Source organism: Dromaius novaehollandiae, chromosome 13, assembly GCF_036370855.1.
Source record: "Dromaius novaehollandiae isolate bDroNov1 chromosome 13, bDroNov1.hap1, whole genome shotgun sequence".
NCBI classification, from domain to species: Eukaryota; Metazoa; Chordata; class Aves; order Casuariiformes; family Dromaiidae; genus Dromaius; species Dromaius novaehollandiae.
Genome location: NC_088110.1, coordinates 19,943,337 through 19,962,661, shown reverse-complemented (window position 1 = coordinate 19,962,661; position 19,325 = coordinate 19,943,337). Strand labels below are relative to the sequence as shown.

The 19,325-nt window shown below is 41.3% G+C and overlaps 1 protein-coding gene across 3 annotated transcripts in view; it reads right to left on the bottom strand.

Moving 5' to 3' along the window:
* CMIP (c-Maf inducing protein) overlaps positions 1 to 19,325 on the bottom strand; it is a 140,798-nt gene that overhangs the window by 66,869 nt on the left and 54,604 nt on the right. The gene's annotated exons all lie outside the window — the stretch shown is intronic.

The window sequence follows — 19,325 nt, the reverse complement described above, 5'->3', positions numbered from 1 at the left end:
CTCCATAATTCTTAGGCATTACAGAAGGTTATTTGTTCAATTATCTCTGAAATGCACGTGCCTATGTGCAAGCACACATGAAATTATGTTCTAGACACCAACCAATACACAGAGCGATACAGCTGTGTATCTACTGAGCATGCATCTGTAGACCGTGCTATACACAAACCTTCATGCTGTTTAAGTAATTCCTGTACTTAACAGAGGTCCTCAAAGACTTCATTTACTTTGCTTTGTTATAACATAAGCAAAGCGATCAGTATTGCTATAACAGAGTAACTATTTTTCTACAAAAATGCTGATTAATCCTGCTACGTGGCTAGGCCCCCGTGCTGGCCATTTCTTGCAGGAGGAGAGCGCTCATTATATTTATGAATTACTTTCTATTACAGTTTACATCTAACTTAAATTTCTCAAACTTACTTGCACTGTCCCCGATACCAAAGTCATTTTTAACTGACAGCCTTGCAACGTGAAGACAAGGGAGAAACCACGGCTACCTCGGGGGCTAACGGGATCAACTCCTAGAAGCACAGCACGGGATTGCCGGGGGCACGTGTGGAATAAGCAAATTGCTTTTGGAACGTCTCTACTTTTTATTGGCACAACTTTCTACCATAAATGAAGTAGGTGGTGCATCTGGAAGTCATACTCCTAAGTAATACCCTTTCTGTGTTCATAAGGCCACCAACAGCCGCTGCCAAAACGCAACTGATGGTCCTACACTACAAATTTGCTGCAGCAAAAGAGTCAGTTGTCTCTTCAGCAAGGAAAAATAAACAAGCCTAGGAATTGAACTTTAATACATTTTTAAGTAATGCTCGTTGCGGGGGCGTTCATATTATACTAGCCCATGCTGAAAACAATTTTCACTGTCTCTTTAACAAAAACCTTGTTATGCAGGAAGTATGATAAACTTCTGCTTATTCATTTACCCACAATATTGTTCTACACTAGTGACTGGAATCCCAGTGGCTTAATGCTGATGCTGTACGTCATGCTTTGCCTACTGGAGAGTAATTATCTTGTTCTCACAGGAAGCCAAAGGCCCAAGATCCTTTGGTAATCAGCATTACAACACTCGGGGAAAAATATGAAAACAGCCAGTATAAAATCTAGTATGCTCAGGAGGCAAACTTATCGAAAACATGCTCCGAGAGACTGCAGAAGGGAGAAATCCAGGACCAGCAGATGCAAATATAAAATGAAATGAATCAAAGCAATTTAAATTTCTCTCTTAACAAGATGCTGACTACCCTTAATACCCTCCATTAACTTCAAAGAGGAGGTGAAGAATTCTCACCGAATCCTGTTCCCAAAGGAAGCCTCTTCTATACCTTAAGCTGCTCATTTAAACAGCCTTAAAGATAACTGATGCAGTCCAGTCGCAGCTCTGCAGCCCTATACAAAGGCACTAAATACCACATAAACCGGTTCTCACGGAACAGCCTGTTTCCTTAGAGAGAAGGGGATAACACAGAGTTCTGCTATCTTCCTGTTAGAGGAGGAGATGACTACCTAAATTGTAACATAAAACTATGCAGATGGTTAATTTCTCCAAATTAAAGCATTATTTCAATAAGGTAGTTTATGTAGCACTCTCATGGTCCCAATTCCATAGTCTCCATCCAGCCACACCTTGCACAAAACTTTACTGAAGTTCTGTTGGCTGTCTCACACAAAAGAGAATAGGCCAAATCTATTTTAATCCCTAAAAGCCATGCAATATGTATTACTTCTGTTTTCATTAAAAACAGCATGTTCTAGAAAGTGAAGTATTTTCAGAGCAGGTGATTTCAAGCTCGAAACATACATTATAGACAGTTTCACCTCTACTGTGCAACCAAAAGAGGCTAAAGCTAAGTGATTTATTACTGTGTAAAGCTCCCCGAAATGGTGCTTTTAGATGCTGTCAAACACCAAAGACCACATTCCCACATTGGGGTTGTGCAAAAATGTTTTAAAGAAATACTGAAACGGAGCTGTGCTCAGACATGAGACTTCCTAGACCTCATGGGAACTCTGTTATTGAATCCGCTTCAGTAACAGCAAAGCCTTCACTCTTTCCTACACGGCACCAGCCAAGACAGTGAGATGCTCCAAAGACGCTCCACACAGACTAAGGACGTGCTAAGGACGGCCCCCATAAAGCTGTCCTTTACCTAATCCTTGCACACAGATGCCAAAACAGAGTGGTGTTCCCCTATTGTGTTTTCACAAGACCAAGCACAGTTCAGCCCTTTATCGGGAAATGGCCAGAGGTAAAACCACAGCCTGAGTCACTGGTCCCTCTTCAAACACGGGCTATTTTGACACACAGGTATGTGAATGTCAATCACTGTGGTTGATAAATAAGCAGTACAAGTGTTGAAAGTGCTCCTTTTCCATCAGGTCCAGCTTGCATAAATCCCCCAAAGCTGCATTCCCACCCATAGGCTGCTCCATGGGAAATTCAACATCTATGCCCAGAGATGTGGATTCGGACATTTGAAAATACCAAAAAAAATAGTGAGACCGATCCTGGGTGGGTTACTATGAAGCGTCTGGCATCAATACGAGTTTTACATAGCAGGGTCCCTTCCATCCTATGGCACACTCCACCCACTTTGCCTCTGCCAGAGCAAATATTTGTTTGGCTGTGGTGTCAGGCAGATCAGGGAACTGACCCAGCCGTAAAGATTTTTTTTTTTTTTTTTTTTTTTTTGCTTTTGCCAGCTTATTTTTTAGTTTGCTCTGGTTCGTAACATGGTCACAGAAAGTGTTATGATAACTTAGGGGGCAACATACCATGGGGAAGGGAATGAGCAGTGAGGCCCAAAACACTTCAATCTAATGTTAGTATAAGATACTTCATAATCAAAAACCACAGCATCTCTGAGCAGTAATACATCACGCTGAGTTGTAAGTGGCTTTATTTAAGAAAACAATAATTTTTATTATTATTCCAGCTGTCATTTTTGAAGGGAGATTTGTATTACTTGACTAGGTCTGAAATCTATCAAATGAAGCAAGATAATGCACTTCTCTTATTCACTCTACAAAATTAATCACAGCTTAGGAAACTTTGACCAAAGAAACTATACTAGTTCACAGCTTTACAGTTTCAGTTTTAACTTCTGACTTTTTGCTGTTGAATGTGTTCTCAAAAACTGCAAGAGCTTTTTAAATGAAAATTAAATTTATTGCAACAAACAAAAGCCTTAAGTCAAGGAAACATTCTTCTCTTCACCTTAGCCTTTAATCTCCTAACAAAACATGCCATTTTTCCATTAGAGAACCAGACACTTTTTAACCTCAGTGAAAATTTTGACTTTTTTCAGTTCCAGTAAGATCTGTTAATCATACAGCTTTGAAACAACTTTATTTTTTCCAGAATATCCACACACCAAAAGCTACTCTAAATCCAATTTTAGGGGAATAGAATGCTCCTAAAACTAGAAGAACATTTATGCTCACGCGTAAAACTGGTTTTCTCTTAGCATTTCTGGGAAAAGTCAGCAGCAGCAGACTACTCAATAATGCAAAAATCTGCCCACTTGTTTCCATGGGAAATTCTAAAAGGAAAGAATAAACATGACGTCCATTGTTAATATGAGGCTTGTATGCACTTACTCATATAATAATGTACTAAATCTTCAGCTGCATATTTTCCAAAGAAAGCATCTAGAAAAGATGAATTTTACAAATATAGAGGGTTATCTGCATTATAACATATTTAGACAGACTGACATAACTCCCACCAGCACAATAACAATAAAGAATGATTTTTCCAATTAAATATTCCAGATGGGGGAGAAAAAAAGGCTATTCCAGACCCTCGCTCTTCCACCATCAGGTGCTTATTTCTCTCTTGGCTGCTCTTAAGAATAAAGGATGTCACTGTAGCCCACCATGATGAGCATACTGTATTACAGATAAGTTCAGCATACCCAAATAAGATTCTCTCTTGCTGAATAACATGTAGGAAGAGTTGATTGCTCTTAAAACTTCGGTGGAGGAGGAGAGTATTCAGTCAGTGCACTGATAGGTAATGGACTCTGAAACTGCTGAAAACAATGGATGATTTGAAACAAATCTCTTTTAGAAGACATCCATGGCTCCAGAGAACGCCCCTGCAACTGTAGCTATTTCAGATAACAGCAATTAACATCTTTGTTCATTAACTATATACCCTATCAGAAGACATTTATCAAGTTAAGCAATTAGTAGTACTATGCCATAATATGCGGCGCAGTACAATTTGTCTCACTCTTGATATGGAAGAATTTACTGCCATGCACACTTGTCATAAAGACTTCTAAGAGTTTAAAGTCAATGTTAATCTCATGGAGATTAACGTGGTAAAAAAACAGACAAAGAACAACGGCAGGGAGACACGCATCTCTGTCCCAGAAGAAATCCTAAGCTTCCTTGCAACAACTTCTGCATCTAGTCCACCATACTCTCTGGATCCCCCTCCTGCCCATCATCTCCATTCCCTTCCTAGTCCAATCAATAAGTAAGAGGTTTCATGGGCTGGACCATAAGAAGAGACAGGGGAAGTCAGTTGCTCTGCGCATCACAGGGTAGGGAAAAAAACAGGTGAAAAGAGTGGCTAATCAAGGGACCATGTGGAAGGGACTTCTCATCAGGGCAAATCTAAACTATTTCTGCTTGGAGTTGCTTTCTTCTAACTGCTTTCAAGTTTTTCCCCAAGTAATTGGTGGAGCTTTTTGACACACAGAAACAAATTTGAACACAGTGGTCGAAATCTTCAGTTGGGCTCTACCCACTGCTGAAGCTAAGGGCACCCTAGTGCAAAATTAATAACAGGAAAGAGGAGGAGGGTTTTTCCTACCACATTTATTTGTGGGTGGGTGACTGTGTGTATAAACATCCATGTGTATATGTGTGTGTATAACTGTACACATACACACACACACCCCTGTTTTTCTTTATAGCTACATAGAGAAAAAAGATGGTAGAAAAATATCCTATTTATTTTTCGGTATACAAAAACATAACAGAGATTGTCATATGTTCATTGTAAAATAGCTCAATCTCAACACGTGACACCATTTAGTTGAGACAGGCCACATCCTCAGCTGAGCTGAGCAGCAAACATCCAAAGCTCAATGGAACCGCACTGATTTACACCAGCTGGGAATCTAACTCAGAAATTCAACCAAATTAGCTTTGCAGCTAAAACGTGCAAGAATCTCTTTCTTCCCGCTAAATATTTAAGACAATGGGGAGCAGAGGCTGTAGCATTAACCTTACAAAACCGATAAAAATGTAAGATCTGCCAGTAAGAAACAGATTATCCCAGACTGCACAGAAAGAATTTTTCCAGTCCACAGCGGGGCGGAAGTAACAATTCCGCGGAGCTACAGAAAGTGCAGAAGACAAAACTGCTCAAAGAGCTGACAAGAAAAGCTGGTCTCAACATTAAGACATAAGAACTACAAAATCTGAGAAATCAGTGCAGTAGACACCAGCAGAGGGGAGATTTGAAATAAGTTTAAAATATTTCTGTTTATTCTTTGGAGGAAAGGAAAACAGTCACTCTTCGGTCCATGTACCGGGACAGGGGAGTCAAATAAGTGAGAAAAATATGTAAATGATGTCACCTGAAATGCAATAGAATATTTTTATGAATAGATTCTTCTCATCTACTGTTAGACTCACCTGAAGAATCACTTCCGAGTACTCACTTCATTTCACCCACAGAGCTATCTGAACTTTGGGGAGTAAAATAAGACCTGCATCTTAAAGACCTTGTGAACCTGCCCATCATCAGGACAACCCTGTCTAAGTAGCCCAAAGGAATCAACTGTTTCTCTTTGTGGCAAGTTCAGCATGACAAAGGAACACCCCTGGGATTTCAGGCAGTGCTGAATGCTTATCAGCTGTGGAGCTGGTGCCCAAAAAGCTCTCTCTGGGGTAGCGTCTACATAAGAATTCCCATCTCCTGTTTTCCATCCTCTGCCACGGAGGATAGATCAGGCCTGTGCCTGACCCGCGGCAGAGCTGCAGGCTGACCACGCTTTGCCACCGAGGCGGTCGAACCCCGCCAGATCACCGCCCACGGGTGCGAAGGCTGCTCCCAGACCAGTGGGCAGGAGTAGGAAGGGGAGGGAGCCCTGTTTGACGCAACCTGCTGGGCGCAGCAAGACTTTCTACCAGCGGCACTCGCCTGACTCACTGGCCAGGTGGGATGCCTGGCACCCGGAGCAGCTCTTCTCCGAGCGTGTGCTGCAGCCTTCAGCCCCCGCTGTGTTCAATGGAAGGGCAGAGCGTTTTGCAGCTCAGAGAAGGCTCTGAAAGGGCACAGTGACAGAAAGGGATTGCTCATCACCTAGGAATGTATGCCTATATCGTGCAGACTGCCAAGACCTTATTCTAAAATACTTTGTAATTACGTAGCATCCACCATCAAAGGAGAGCAAAGCACTAACAACTCCAAATATTAGTCTCCCAACGAACTTGGGAGACTTTAACATTTCATTTACATGAGCATTTAATTTCATGAACATTTAATCATTTTCCCCCCACTTACCAACCAAGAAGAAAAACTCAGTTAAGGTTGTAAATGCATCATGCTCTTGATCATGCCTTAAGCGACACGAGAAGTCTGACAAACACTGGAAAAGAACTCAGATTTCCTGAGCCTAAGCATGTGAATTGGCTCCACACCCATCCTCCTCCTCCAGAATTACATAACCGATTCATAGGAAAGACCATTCCTTAGAACAGTTCATGTTCCTTATTCCTTTCCACATGCCCTGGCACTGTGTGATGCTTGTTTACCCCTTCTGGGGAAGAAATATTCAGTAATCTTGACCAGATGGGTACGTTGTTTGTCCACCTTCCTTGAAATTACCTGATGAAGGGACACTAGCAGCCACAATACAGCCGGCACACAACTTTTCACAGAAACAGTAATAAGTAACAACAGTAGCAGGGACATTGAAGAGGACTATGTTCTTACACACACACTTCTGCAAAACAACTCAGCTTAGAGGAATATTGAAAAATCCCTCAGTTTTGCCCAGAACACGCAGCATCTAGTGACTGCTAAAGAGACCATGGCTAAGTCACCATAGCAACCGTGATGTGACAGAAAACAAAACTGCATCCACAAACCATTCTTGAGTCAAGGCTGCTCTCTATTTTCAAATCTCTTCCACTAAACCAGCCTTTCCACATACCATGAAACGTATCAAATGCTGGCAAAGCAAAGAGGGGCGAAGGGGCTAGCTGTGAGGATTCTCAGATCAAGCCAGGCTCCATCTCTGCTAAGCTAAAATGCCCCCCCTTAATGACAACTTTAACCAGGGACAACCCTGAGAGCCAGAAATGAAAGACCATCAGCTGATTTCAAGCACAACGTTAGCACCTGCAAAAGAATCAGTCTGCTAAATACTTTGAAACACAGCCATACTGATGACATACCTTTACTACAAAAGGAAAATTTCTGTTGTGTTTTTCAGAACTGGTCTCACCTTTCAGAAATCACCGGTTTAGGTAATGGCAATAACATGTTTCTACTGCATATTGTCCTCGCAGACACAGTGGTTCATACTTTTGCTTCACAGACCTCCAAGGGCCTGCGGCTCATTACCTCTCTTAGGTCAACAAAAGGCAAAGAAGGAAACCAAGTCTGTCATCAACAGGGTCACATTCACTGTGCAAGAATCTGTACCTCTCCTGGAAAATTTTAGGGCTTCACAAACTGAAAAAGGCTGAAGGCAGCTGCAAAGGAAGCAGCACATTCATGTCTATGACCTGTGGGTATGAATTTTAACCTGAAAGTGATCCAAATAAAAAACACTAAAATGGTGAAGGAGCCAAGTCATCCTATCTGCCACATCCCATTACAAATTTAGGAACTGACTCACAGACCTCAGCAATCCTGACAGATCTCACTGCCTTCATTGCACATCCTAGCTTGTTTCTTACTACATTTTATTTGTAACATCTAGAAAGTATATCACTGCAAAACTAAACATAGCATAAGTGTGCTATATATTAAGTTCACGTTCTCCACTTAAATAAGCATTTTCCAACACTACTTATCACCTCCGTGCATTTTACCTGTAGAGCCAAAACACTGTTAGACACAACAATAGTCAGATGGTTCCTATTTACACATTTTTTTCTTTTCTTTCTTTTTTAATGCTTTAGTCCTGCAGTTCCCAGGATCTAATCTCAATCTGACGAACAAGGAGAGGAGAGGGACTGCAGTCGCCCCAACTAAACTTCCCAATTCCCAGCAGAGCATGCCCCACTGTTCTTTGTCACAGACCAAGGATGAGCAGGCCTAGAGTCCCCAGCAGATTATCAATACAACCCTCTGCTAGCCTGATGGCCAGATGTTAGATAAGAGAAAGGACACCATAGCGAAGCCTTTATAAAAGCTATAGATACTCTGTTAAGGGTAATCTCACTAAACTCTGTCTCTATTGTCAGGAAAGAAAGGCAGGGACCTCCTGAGGATGAGTCATAGCCACTTGGAATCCCCTTCTCAAAGATAGTCTCCTCCCCTTGCTCCTTCCTCCCTTTTGTTACAGGAGGAGGTGGAAAGATATGGTTAAAGTTCCAGTGTTTTGTTTCAATGTCTTGCTTTTAATAATAATTTGGTCACCTCTATGTAATTTGAAATTACATCTAGCACTTGTGTCTGCAGCAGTGATTTCCTCTTGATTTTATATCTCTCCCAGCATTACAGAATGACACCTTGACTCTCTAGCGGAAAGCGTCCTTTTCTCTCTTGAGCAGGAAGTCTTCTGCAAAAATGTGTTCACACACTCCTGGCCCCACCCATAACCTCCTTCACCGTTGGTCTTCCTCATTGTTTAATGACTGACTGACTGTTTGTACTGGAAGGGAGTGTTGCTATTTAAATAGAGGGTAACTGAAATATGTGCCATACCTCCATGGAAGAGAGATGGCGAGGGAATGGAGGAGGAGAGGGCAACTGCAGCAAAATATCAGAGCAAATATTTGAAGAAAGTGTCAGTTGACTGGTAGACACATAATGGAGAGGAAGTGAAGCACTAGTTAGAGCCTAAATTACATCTGTAAACCCCTTTACTATGCAAAAGGACACACAGGGGTATTTAAAGTGCCACCTTCTCCTTGGTTAAAAGGAAAAAAAAGAATTAAATATTTAGCTAAAATCATAAAAGCATTATGCCCATGGAGGATGAAGTTGTAGGACACTGACATATCCACCTGGCAAACTTCTTGTTTCAGTACAATATTTATTAGCCTAGTGAGTTATTTTTCAAGATAATTAAATAAGAGCTCCTTAAAGTGAAGCATTATGAAAGGTGTCATTACCATCATCTCAACAGACACACTTGAAAAAAGAATAAACAACTCTACAATCACGTCTTCTGAAACTGCCCAACCCTCTCAGCTGGGCGGTTCTTTAAAGGCTGGACAAAAATTCCGGGGAGCTGCAATATTACCCCGGGATCAGGATCAGCACTACTCCGAAGAGACGCGTGTCAAGAGAAGCCTTGTTTATCAGAAGCTGACGCATCGTGCACTCTTCTCCTCTTTCACGCTGTTTTTGGAAAACAAAACCACCTTACTCCTCCAATGGTATTTTCTGTTCCAATTAGCTGTTTCAGCCCTCAACAAAACACACCCACTTACTTGCTTTGTATCTTGTGATATGTGATGCAGAACTCACACATGGGCAAGGAAATAGAGTACCTGCTCTGCCACTGCTGCTACAAGAGATCAGCAAGGGCTCCCACCACACGACAGACCATGCAGGTGTGCCTCAGGGTGATGCAGTTTGGGGGAAAACAGCTGCTTGCCCAGGCAGCAGCTAGAGATGCACGTCTGCAAGTGAGAAGGAATACACGTGTTTCCCAGGCTGCAGGAAAAATCAGTGTTTTCTGAATTTCCTCTCCCAATTTACTTGGCCTTACTTCTATCCTCAGACTGTGAAGGTTACCACAGTGTTACTGCTTAAATGGAAAACATTCTGTGGCACACTACCTAGCAACACAGAGTGGCTTACACAGCATCGCTTGGTATTGTTATGTGATCAGTGAAGATACATCCTCCCAGCAAAGCAGCCTTGCACACTAGTCCAGGTTGCCGTTTCTTTCCCCCTCTTCCCGTTTCATATCAAAATTTGTTTTAAAAAAGGTCCAGCCTTTTGGACAGCCCTGATCTTCAGGCTGAGTTGGCACATTGGCTGCAGGTATCACTCCCACCTTTGGCAATTACTCCTTGGTTTTTCAAATTCAGAAACATTGTCAAGTCAGCTTTCCTGTACACATTTCTAAAGCAACATCTCTGCCCTCTGTCAAGACTATTTTATTCATTTATTTACCGCCTCTAAAGGAAATAGCTCATTTTTATAAAACATTAAATATTGCAACCACAACTTTGTAGACTCAATTTTCAACCCAGGGAGGAAAGGGTGAGAGAACTGTACCATTTCAGCACTTTGACCTCAACAACCAAACAGCTATTACTATTAGTCCAAGAAATTTCTACCAAGGAAATCTGAATGGCCTTCAGTGAACCGTTTGCCCGAATTGTTTACCTGAAGTTCAACTGGCCTCAGATTTTCCAGCAGAAAGCTATCAGAGAGCCAACACTACTGGAGAACATTAACATTTAACAGTAGATCTGAATCCAAACCACAACAGACTTACAACTACCACTGAGTGTTACGATGTGCACTCCACATATTGATGAAAACACGGCTCGCTTCCTCTCTATGGCACTCTGGCTTTAATAGCATCCAAATGCTTCCAAATTGGAGGTATGTCTGAACTCTACACCTGAACATACATCACAGTTTTTGACCGCTTCTGCTTGCATCAGCTTTACCCAAGGCAGGATTGGGAAAAAGGATAACCGTTCCTGTCCTCCTCTATCTGATTCAGAGCCACAAATACCACCACGTCACTGTGTAACAAAGCCACCGTGCAAAACAGAATCATAATGGTGACAGAGGAAAAATCTTGTTCTGTATATTGCAGAAGTCAGGCCCTCTCCACTCAAGTACAACTTCGTGTGTTACACATCTGTTTCACTTCTTCCAACAGCAGAGGGTCAATGGCACAACACATCATCCTCAAAGCAAAAATCAGCCACCTGCGCTGAACTGCACATGGATTGATTTCTCAGTTTTCACTTCCTTAACGTTTTGTTTGACGAATTCAGTTCTAATTAACCATGGCCGAGCAAAGGTAGATATGAATTTACCATTAATACCAGCTTCCTTCCTCTAATTGCTTTGGCTACGTATTACTACAACATTACCACAATCTCCTAGACCTGTTATGTTTGCAACTATGGAGGAAAATCTGCCTTATCAGAGGAACAATCAGGGCAGAATTAGTAGGAAGAGCTGAGCATTGTGCATGTGCTAGCTTCATTTTCTTACCTACACCTTGCCGGGTAAAATCTTCAGAAGAATGCTTAATATAGAGAGTGTTTACCAATTGTTTCCTCAGAGATAAGGAAACAGGTTAAATATAAAGCATCCGAAAATAAGGCACAGCATCCAGGCTATCCTTTGAAAAAGACCCAAGTTACTGGCAAGCTTCTAGTAAAAGTTATTAAGACATTTTAGGGAAGTATTATTATTGGAAAGGAAATAAAGCTTGCGTAATAAAGTACCCTCTTTTTCCTCTAACCTTCACCCTGCTGAGAGAGGCCTTTCTGCTTACTGTTTCTGAAATAGATATAATCTTTTTAAAATCTCTTTGAATTCCAAATCAGACTTTTTTGTTTTCTTGAAAAAATTACCAACTCTTATTGGAAATGGACAAAACAGAAACCAAGTCCAACATCTGCAGTATAAACACTGGAACAGATTATTTCCAAATATTCCAACAATTTGGAATATTACTAAACCCAACTCAAAAAAATGCAGAGAACTTGGAAATATACTTTTCTGATCTAGATTTGAAGGTCCAACCCTTAGCCTTAAATTCCCTCCTTTGCAAAATAAAAAATTTGGATTCAGATCCCAAAGTACCAATTCAAAGTTTCAGTTTGACCCCTATCCCAACACCCCTACAGCCAGTTCTAATAACTTTCTGCCGATACCTTCCTCAAAGCACAGATCAAAGGGCACACTGTAAATAACTCCTGTGATGCAAGGATTAGGCCTGGAGAGAGTGCTGTATTTTCAAAGGTGCAACTGCCTATAAACCTATCTTGTGCATATCAAAGTATCACGAGGAGAGCCACAAAAGTCAGTGCCAGACAAACCACACCTCTGAAATTCTTGCCTTCTCTCCCATTTTCTTTTTATCACATCTCTCCGAGTACGCCGTCTCTACATGCCCAGTTACAAGGAAGATACGACCAGTCATCAGCTCCTCTATTGTTTTATTTTTATTAATATTTTCATCCAGCGAGCTACTTTCCAGTGTATCATTCATTCAGGAGGTTATTACACAGAGCTGGAAACACAATGTTCCAGTCTGCTGCCGTGACCTCTGTGAGAGGCAGCGATGCAGCAATAATGCCATGGTGGCAACAGATGTACTGTAGATGTCACCAAATTCGAACAGCGCTCCTTGAAATACAGCCTGCACATGTAATCCTGGAAGTAATCTAGCATTAAACTAAACACTTTGTTGTCAGTCTAGAAGTATTATATGTCTCTCTAAATATCTAGCTATACATGCACACCATATAAAACAGCATTGTGTATACAGTATCATCTCCAGGATGAATACAAACCCTGGCACTTTCAAGAATGAAGCTGCACTGTGAAGCACCACATTGTTTTTTCATTGGACACACTAGGATTTACTCATGTGAACAAAGTGAGACATAATTCTGCCCTTCAATAACCAGCTTGAGCGGGTCATTAGGAAAACTGTTGGCGCACTTTAATGCCTATGGCATTTAGGAGTCCAGATCCTGCAAATGCCTTTTGACACAAGCAACCAGTGGTTGCAATGACCTTCATCATACGAGCAAAAAGAACAGAGATTCAAGCCCTAAACTTGTGATTTATTCCCTCACGCTTTCTTGAACTGAATGAAAAGCTAGCAAACTGTAAATTACAGGTCAATGCAGAACTCCCTAGATGAGGTTTTCAAGAAGCCAGACTAGACAGTCACAATGTTTCTTCTCAGGCCTTAAAAACTATGGTCATTAACTAAACGCTGCATCCATTTCTGTCTTCCCAGAGAGAAAAAAAAAAATAGGACAAAAATGTATTATCCTCCCTAAGAAGCAAGCACTACAGGCTCTCACCACTGCCATGAAAAACATACAGAGCTATTGACATAGTACGGTAGGAGAACCGTCCATCAGCCTCACAAGACACAAAAGCATAAATAGCCATGTCAGTCGGTTGAATGCTCTTACAGCCTCCAACCCCATTCTGAATATTGTGACTCAGTTCACACTTTCTGAAGCTCAAAAAACAAAAAAACAAACAAAAAAACCCAAAAAGCAATGAGTGAAGGTTAAGGAATTTGTTTTTTCCCTAATAATCTACACCACCCAATTGCTCTCTAAAGCACCTAATTAAAAGGCCTTTGAAATGACAGTTCTGCAAGACTCTTTGATGCGAGCCATCAGACCATTCCCATTCGGAGATGACTCCAGCTGCTATCCAAGTCAGGCACAAAAGATAAGCAGTTTTCTAAGCTATTATACTTGAGGCTGGGACTCCTCGAGATCTTCAAGTCCTCTCATGAACCATTTTTATCCATTAATGACATTCATTAACAGGCACTGTCATTATTTGGGGACACAGAAATTAGCATGTGCCTGCAGCTCAACCGTCATCACATCTTAACATCTTAACATGAGGTGAGGATGGGAGATGTCTCGGGTGGTGCCAAATGTGACTAGTCAGAGGCTGGCACTTTTGCCTTGAGCAGATACTTGTCTCTGGGTTATGTAGATATAAAAGTGGAGTAAATGCAGCAGTCACATGCAACTGCCTTATGGAAAACACAAAGTACACACACCTGCATCTTCCTTTTTCTCCTGCATGGCCCCTAAATGCCCCAGGGATATCATTTAAACCATATGTGAAACGTGAGTATTTAGTAAGAAAACATGAGTCCTCGTTTCCCCAGTTCCCATGAGCGACCCAGACAAATCTAGGAAAATCTAGACCACAATGAATCAGATGCTAAGAGCCAGAAATCAAGCACCCACCTGTCCGCACTGTGCAGAATACTGTACTATGCAATAATACCCTTGCATCTCCCCCTTGTCTCCCAGGAACAAAGTCCAGCTATATCAATGCCCAGGAAACACAGACATTCATGTGGCAAAAGCTGCACTTCTGATCTACCTTGCTAAGCTAGCCAGGTTTGTGCTCATCCTTTAATGTTACCCACATATAGATATGTGCTCATATTTCAATCCTAATAGAAAAATCTTACAGAATGCAGGAGTTTTGAGACCAAGTGGCTTTTAGCAAAATTTAAACTGAGGTTTACAGAATTAACAAACAACAGAGTAGCAGAAGTAATACACAATGTAAACAGGAGTTCTACCCTTTCCCGAAAATCCAGGCTCACTGAAAACATTTTATTTCTGTGCTACTGAGTTCTGTAAGTCATAAAATTCCTTGAAATACCCTATGAAATGTTACAACTTTTTCTTAGAAGAGATTTTTTTTTTAATATTAATTAGTGCTGTGTAATGCACTGGAGACCCAAAGCTAACGGTAATCACAGCTGAGGACACACAATCACTCTGCTGTTCTCATCAGGATTTGGTAGTTCTCAAAATACAAAAACTTATCAATTGAACCTGACAGTTTTTACAAATCTCCTCTTCAACTACATTTATCTGAAACAACATTTAGAGATGAGTTCAGCACCAGCCCATCAGAAATGGTAAAATCAAGGTCAAAAAAAAAAAAAGAAAAAAAAAACCAATCAAATCAGAAATTCCCTCTATTGTTGATTTTTGTTCTAGTGACACACATCACCAGCAAATGGAAGAGTGCATCTGCAAATCCAGTGGGACTGATCAGAAACTGCACCTTCACAGACGTTGGCAGGAATTCATCAAAAACATGCAACAGTATCTCTTCTATCAAAAGAAGGTAATCAGGACACCTTTCTAGGGCCACTCTTGAACTATAAGCCTTAAATTCCAGAGCAGCACAAATACACTAAAAAATTGAAATCACTGCTCTGGCAAACATAATGGCAGGTCCTTCATGTTCTTACTCTATAATGCCGCACTGAGTAAGTTCAAAAACTGATATTGACACAAGAGAGTAAAATCACCATACGGTGACAAGGAGCAGAACTGAAAACAGCCCCTGCTAAATGTTTTAATCTTCTTCAGTTAAAATAGTATGTTTGTATCATATGAAATAATGATTTATGTGCCTGCACAATCAGACTCCCTTTTCAATTATAGTATAATTTTTTCAATACTGGGGAAGAGAAAACTGAGTTGTCTTTCCTGCTCCACTCAACTTCTTTTATTTTATTCTCAAAGAGTAAATGAGATCTCCTATTTCAGTTGTATTCCAACGTGATCAAAACTTACTCCTTCTAGCTCAGAACCTTTAACACTCTCATTTTAGGTACTATTAGAAATGAAAGGATGCCAATATTTTATCTGGCAGTAAAACAAACCTTTGAAGCTTGATGTCTACCATGTCAAAAGACAAGTAACTACAGAACTTAATTTGTGCAGATGAACAACTGTTTAAAATCAGCAAGGAAAACTTCAGCAACACCCAGTCAGGATCTAAGCGCTCTGAATATATTCCAGTAAATGATTCCACTTCCAACCAGTATGTGCCTGTACACAAGGGTGTGAGTTTGAGAGAGTGACCTTAAATACACAAGAGAGGAGTTCAATATCCACTCTCTACATGACTAAAAAGAATAGAGAGGGGAAAAAAAAAAAAAAGCACGGCATACTTTTTAAATTTCTCTGTACTTTTTTGGACAGTCTTTCTGAATGATCACTTCTAAAGCTTGGGTTTGCTGTGCTTGGCAGTCTCTTTTGTGTCTTTTGCAACACTGCACACACACAAATGGCCTGTGGTTTCATGCTTTGCTTCCCATTTAAAACTAACACTTAAACAGTAGCATTATTTTTGTTAAATAAAGGCATTTTTTTCTGAATTCTGACATCTACTTCTCTTTTCTAATATTAGATTTTTTTTTTTTAATTTTAAAAGTCATTCTTAGGAATAGGATTCTGCCTTTATCATTTTGATTCACCAACTCCTGTTTGTGCTATTCCTCAATGTTTTGTGCTGTGTTCAACAAATACAATGAGACCCGATGGCATAATTTGACTTGCAGGCAGTCTTGATGCCTGATGTATATTATTTTTGAGATTCCAAACAGCACAAAGAGGTGCTTAAACAAAGAACATATGAACACAGACAGACACCTTTTTTTCCCCAATATTTTTACATTTAGGAACACAAAGAAAGCAGATGATTTATATATATGGCCACAGTCCATCTCCCTCCGAAGGCAACACAGATCTTTTTCATCCATCTGATGAAGCCTATGTGGTCAGCAATCTGGTTCTGGTCAGCAGACCCCTCTTGTTCCCTTTGGCATGTAAAAGCTAGCTGGCTTTGTGCATTCAGAAGCGCTCCTTTCCCTCACGCAGCCAGCTTTTTACTTTCTCAGTAAGCTCAGGCATCAGCAAGCCCGTAACAACAGCCAGGTAACGCTGCCCATAAATAAGGCCATCAAAAGAGAACCAATCTCAGTGACACACAGATAACTCCTTCCAGTACTTGACTCAAGAGGCAAGTTCCTGTGCAGAGAGAAAGCATGCAAGTTTCACACACCCACCAAACGTTCACATTCCAGCAATATCGGCTGCTTGCGCCACTAAAGCAGTCAAGGGTGGAGGGAGACAATGTATTTACTACTGTGGTATCAGTGTTGTGATGCGCGACTTCTGAAGACGTTTCTTTGCAGTGACGTGATCTGCCTTCCTACCAGAGATTATGAAATCACTTTCAGCTAAACAGAGCCCTCCCTCACATGGCCTTCCAGGCCCTAGCGAGGGGAGAGCTAAACTCTGCAGCTAGCACTCCCTAAGTACTTCAGCAGAAACTAACAGACGTCAGCAACTGGACTTTCCGCTCCTTATTCCCCGAGAAAATAGAGAAAATTTGCAGAAAGCAAGCCCCCAATTTCAGGTTTTGTGTTAAAAACTGCCTGGTCTTTGGCTGGCCATGCAAATACGATAAAGGCTGACCTTGCACGCAGCAAGCTGTGCTTCCTGAGCCGGGTTCAGCAAGGGTTACTTCAGCAAATACAGTGTCAGTGAGTGTACTAGGAGTGCTACTGTAATCTCACAAACATCTGCAACTAAAAACAGCCCAGGGCAAAAGGCAGTCTTTTTAAATAACCAAATCTGAAAAATCAGAAGCTTTTTAATTGCATGACAATGGAGAAGGAGCTGATGGACTGCTATGTTTGACCAGCATGATATTGCATTTCTGGCATCTTTTCCCAAGCTTCCAGCAATCTATCCTGCTGATTTTAACAGGTTGCTTTGACCTTTAAGGCTCTTGATGGTGTCTGGGTTTCGTATGCTTTCCTTTAGGTCACAGTCTACACCACTGGCTACCCACAGACCTACTTGGGTTCACTGTAAAGTGTTTCAGATACAGAATCTGCCTTCTCTTCAGAGCTCTTCTTTCATTCTCTGCCAAAAGAAACCACCTATGTCAAATGGGGGGGGGATGACCCAAACCCATTTGCTGTCACACAGAGATAGCTGCTTTATTTTAGACAAAATAGTGAGAAAGGCACAGCCCCAACCTTGAAGAATCACTGTCAAAATAAAATCATTTCAGGCATAAGAAGCTTTGTCACAAAGTAGCACATGACAGCTGAGGCCAGTCTGTTTTGTTAAACTGCTTAATTAAGTTTGCACAAGTAAGAAGAGCACCACTCCCGTGTAGTATGGCACACAGCTACACTACATGACATTTTTAGACAGCAATCACCTAACCTGTTTGTTCCACCGCCTAATAGGTACAGCTAATCCTACGCCTCCTGAACAAAATTGTCCAAGAACTGACCAGCACAGAGAATGTTTCCTTAAAAACTGCAAGGGCTGCTGGGATCAGCTCTATGCAAGGAGAATGACACGCTGTCAGAGTGCAATCCGGATGTTAAAGAGCAGATACCAGCAATATCCAGAACGTATGGAATCTAACTCAGGCCGCCAGCATGCCCCTACCACCAGTATTTGTCTAGGCCACTTACTACCTCATGCCAACGAATGGAGCCCCTTGTTTTGACCAAGCAGCACGAGGACTAAGTGCAAATGTGTCCAAACAATGTTAACAGTTCATCTAATTCAACTGCAATCAGGCTATAAATTGTACTGGTGTCAGCTTTTGATTAAGTACAGGATACTACGCCCTTGGAACATAGAAGATGAATGTTCTAAACAACACAATACACTGTGGGTACTGTGCCTGCCTAGGTCACCCAGCAAGAGCACGAAGCAAGTTTCACTGTGTATGACGTACAGTAGTGCTGGAGGAGTAAGGGAGAAACATACTCCCTAGGACGGGAGACACCATTCCTGCTCTTGATCTGAAAGCTCGATACAAACACAACACAGAGGCTTTGCAAAGTGACAGCTGGCTGTCAATGAACAGAAGGAAAGCAATGTCATCCAGGTCTTTGTCTAGCCCACTTAAGTTCTTTGTGCTTAAAATCCTGGAACACAGCAAATACAAAGCCACCAAGTATTCTCCTCCGTAGGAAAGAGACTGGAAATAAGTGCTATCTAGCACAACCACACTTGGTATGGATTGCCAGTGACAAGCAAAGTCAGAAGAAAGACCAAAGGAAAAACTCGGCCAGGAGTGTTAAAGCACCTCTGACCGAGATGCGGTCCCCAGTGCGTAAGGGATGGGATATGCAGTAGCGGGAGACTGTATTGCTGATATTCCACTTCTGTGGATAAATAGAAAGATTTGATTCTGGAAGAAGACAAACAAACATCTTTCATCAGATCTAAAATAGATATTTTACAGCAATGTGCAAATGGCACTGGTTCCTACCAGAAAATCCCCTTTTCATTTCAATTTCAGAAAAAGATCAGCTTACACACCACAAAAGCGTTGCAACTAGAAACTACTCTCCATTTAGATAAGCAAAGCCTTGCCTACTCATGCGTGGGATTATTTACCTATGTCACATATCTGTAGGTCAGTGAAGCCACTACTTTACCAGCCACTTTCTGAAAAAAGGCATTATAAATAAGCTACTGCTGCAGAAAATTAAATGCAACATGACTCTCTTTGCTCCCCTACTAACCTACTGCCCACCCTAGAGAAACTGGAGACATTAGAGGCATCAAGG